The sequence below is a fragment of the Mastomys coucha genome, unplaced genomic scaffold, assembly GCF_008632895.1.
Source record: "Mastomys coucha isolate ucsf_1 unplaced genomic scaffold, UCSF_Mcou_1 pScaffold9, whole genome shotgun sequence".
Lineage (NCBI taxonomy): Eukaryota > Metazoa > Chordata > Mammalia > Rodentia > Muridae > Mastomys > Mastomys coucha.
In genome coordinates, this window is record NW_022196915.1 from 93,287,941 (window position 1) to 93,292,414 (window position 4,474).

The following is a 4,474-nucleotide window of genomic DNA, read 5'->3' on the forward strand; positions in this document are numbered from 1 at the left end:
ATTGGCTTAAGTGTAATTTATAGTCAATTATATGTATTCATACTTGCACATTTAATTAAATTTATATTTTATTCTGACCAGTGATTTATATATAGTATGACACTCTTGATGCTGAACAGTAATAGTGATCCACTGTTTTCAGTTAATGAATATGTGGTCCGGGGCACTGTACCATATTTCAAATACATGATGCATGATAGGTTAGGTATATTAAATGAATCCTTTATGCAGTGCAATGATATTAACTTTGAATGGATTTACTATTCAATAACCCTTCTCATAAGCCAGGAAGCATTCAAAGTTGACAAGAGTTGTATACCTTTAAGAATTTTGTTTTATGTGTTGCTTACTCTTAAGTAGTATGATTATGCCTCCAAATATTGAATTTGTATGACTTATATCCCTACAAAATCAACAATTATAAGGCTTTCAATAATGTTCAGAAACATGATTAAAATTTGATGTAAATTAAATGATGTAAACACATGCTGAGAGCATAAAAATCATAGATTAGATTAGAATAAGAGAGAGATAAAAGTAAATATTGGTTCACTTGTATTTATTAATTGAATAATAGTGAAATAATTGTAAACCATGTAGTTGTCTAAAGCCTTGTTTGTATTAAAGAATGTTTGTCAAGAACATTTCCATGTAGGTTTGATTTAGCACTATAATAAAGCACTGTCTGAACACTCTGAAATATGTATTGCTCAAGCAAAACTACTACATAAAGAACTCAAGAGAGTCATAAAAAATGTTAATGACTTTCATTTCATACGGATAGAACTTTACCAGAACAAAACTCAGTATTCAAAATAAATAATAAACATTTATTCATTTCAAATTAATAATGGTTCTTGCCCTAAATTATACAGTTTCATTATTTTTTAATTATATATTTCTGTTTCAGTCAAGCATTTCCTTTCATAAAAATATCAGTTTGCTCTAGGTCAGTATCATATCAAGTAGGAACAATGTTATAAATTACGTCAAGCTTCAGATTACTGTATTAGAAATACAATGCAAATATCATAATTCTGTATCTTTGAAATCATATTGATTTGGAGGTAAAAATAAAAAGGAAGAACAACCCTGAGTCCTTTGTTTTTAAAGTTACCCAAAACAACAATGAATGATCACTAATTAATTACCTAAAATAATAATTGAATTAAATGATTATATATCAAAATGAATTATGAATACTATTTGACAATTTTAAAAACTTAAGAAGCAGATAACAACACCAAATTCAGAGAAAGTTAAGAGAAGCTTGATTACTTTTATATTTTGCTGGTGCAATTAAAATTTACCGAAACCTGAAAACAATGGATGAATTTCTTACCAGACTATGCAGAAGCAGGAACAGCAGCACTGGGAATTTATCAAATAAAAATGTCAAAAGCTGTGTTTCTCAGCTGCTATACTTGATACAGGAAAAGAAACAGGAGAGAAAATTGATTAAGTATGAATGTCCTTTAAAAGGTGAAGAATTAAGCAATTTTATTACATTATGTGCCCAATGGCTTTTGTTTTTGTAACACTACCTGAGAGAGCAAATTTTAAGACATAAAGTGATTTCTTTCTGATGAGTTCATCCCTCTTATGACTTAGCTCTGCTCTGTCAGGGTACCCATGAGGCAAAGCACCATGGCCAGGAAGCACAGTGTTACCAGAAGGACCCAGGAGCTAGATACAGACTTCCGATTACACCCTAAGCTACTCGTCCCCTCAAAGTGATTCCAACTCCTCATGCCCATTCAGCTATGAATTTATAAATGAGTTGATTCTGTGGTGAAATTAGTGGTTCAGTGGGTGAAGTATTTCCTAAGTAAATGCGGGGAAATGGTGAAATGTGGGCAAAGATAAGTTTTCAGAAGCCCAAGGACACTCCCTAGTCAGGCTTATGTAGCAGCACAAAAAATTAATAATAAAAGCAGTATCATGAAATGTGGAGAGGAATAATATATAAAATTATCCAATTACCTTCATATGCATGTCAAGGCATATGTGTGACCATACTGTCAAACAAGAATACTCCTCACCTCTCTTCCCTACCCTCCTCTCTCTCCTCTTTCTCTCTCTCTCACATACAAACATATATACACATACATCCTTAATACACAAAACACACACATATATATATATGATAAACAGTAAGATAATGACTACAGAAGCAAAAATACATATATAATAATAATAAATTGACACTCCTGTGGCCTAAGTGATGAAGATCACAGAAAGAATCAGGATTATGTTTCCAGCAAAATTATTTTGTTAAATCTAATCAGTACCAGGTGTCATAAGTATAGTGAGTCTAACTGTGAACTACTTCAGTAGCACAGAGCTCAGCAAGCTCTTTCTTGGGGAAGTCCAGGCTGATCTCCTCTCCTTTTGAGTATGTATAAAAATAAATATGTAAATATATATTTACATATATATTTATATATATTTATATATTTATATGTATTTATATATTTATATATAATATATAATGTATAAAATAATTATGTAAATATATTTGCATGTGTGCATATTTGCATATATTTACATATATATGTGTGTGCAGATATTTATAAACATGTATTCATTCATGTATTTATTAATGTATTTGATAAATTTGCCAATAATACTACTTGGAGAGGTATTATCATTTATTGAGTAAAATTGAAAGTCATTGTCTTTATATTGTAACAGAACCTTCATCCTGACTTCGGTCAGGTAAACAAGAATTTACTGACTGCCTTACTAGACTCAGGTAATGTAAACTGCACAAATGCTTTGTGTACTGCAGCACACAATAACATTGCATGATTGGAAAAATCATTAATTTTTTACTCCACAATGATTCTAAGAAAAACACTTTTTTTCCATTTAGAGTATCATAAAAATAGGTTGTTTATTTCTCTTTGTAGCAAGTCCCTAAGTACTTACAGATTCATTGTTTTAAATATAACTCTGACATTTTCATAGCTACTTAAGACAGTTTAATTTAAATTTAAACTTAATTTATTCTATATTCTTACATATAACACTTGAATATGCTGTACTGTTCAAGTGGATATCTGCATGATTATGGTATTAACATCCTTTACCATCAATAGAAGTATTTGGTCACTTAACAGATTCTATGGATTCTATAATTTTCAAGGAAGTCTTTCATCATTCTAAAGCAACTCTCAGTGTTATGGCTGGTGACATAGATTTGGGTGAAGCACATGTAATGTTTATGACACTCTAAGTACAACCTCCAACACCTTAGAAAGCAATCATTCTATTTTATGTGTAAAGATAAAGTGTTTCTAAATCTCAAATTGATGTTTTTTTCCTTTTTTATTGGATATTTTCTTTACTTAAATTAAAAATGTTATCTCTTTTCCTTATTTTTCCCTCCCTGGAAACCCTCTATCTCATCCTCCCTCCCTCTGCTCTATCAGGGGGTTCCCCCACCCAGTCCTGCCTCCCTGCCCCTGCATTCCCCTACTGTGGCATTGACCCTTCACAAGACCAAGGGTCTCTCCTCCCATTGATGCCCGACAAGGCTATCCTCTGCTACATATGGGGCTCAAGCCATGGGTCTCTCCACGTGAACTCTTTGGTTGGTGGTTTAGTCCCTGGGAGCACAAAAGCTCAGAATACCCGAAATAACAATTCACAGAAAACATGAATGAAGCTCAAGAAGAAGAAAGACCAAAGTGTTGATGCTTCAATCCATTTTATAAGGGTGAACAAAATACTCATGGGAGACAAAGCGTAGATACTGAAGGAAAGGTCATCCAGAGACTGCAGCACCTGGGGATCCATCCCATATACTGTCACCAAACCCAGACACTATTGTGAATGCCAACAAGTGCTTACCAGACAGAAGACCGATATAGATGACTCCTTGCCACGCCCACTCCAATGAAGTCTTGTAACAAGCCCAAAAGCTTGGCCATAGACCAGAAGTGAAAAAGCTTCAAAGGAAACCAGTCTCTTGGAGTTCATTCCTGGCATCCCCTAACTCAGAGGTAGCCCAGATATGTTCTTGCGAACTCGCATGCTAGGTTCCCACCAAGATATGATTTACTATAGCTAAACAAAATTGGACATTGCTCTCTGATCTTTACCAATGTTCCAACATCTTAGTCAAACCCTGGCTTGGAATTTTGTAAAGAACGTTATCCATCCAGACTAACTGCCTCCCTCATTCTTAGGGAGATATTGAAGGGGGTAGGGCATAGAAACTTACAGAATGGGAGACTTATCCCAGGGCAAAGTCAAGTAAAATCCTCATTTAAATTTAGTCCTAGGCAGCTGAGCCACTCCTAGGAGTTAGCAAGAATGGGACCCCCAGGACATGCCTTTACTAGCCCAGAAGATTAGCATAGTGGGCGTTTTACTAAGGATGGGTGGGACCTACCCTCTCCCTATTTATCTATATCCCCCATCTTCTCTGTGTGCACATGCAAGGGCGCATGTGTATGTGTGTGTGTGT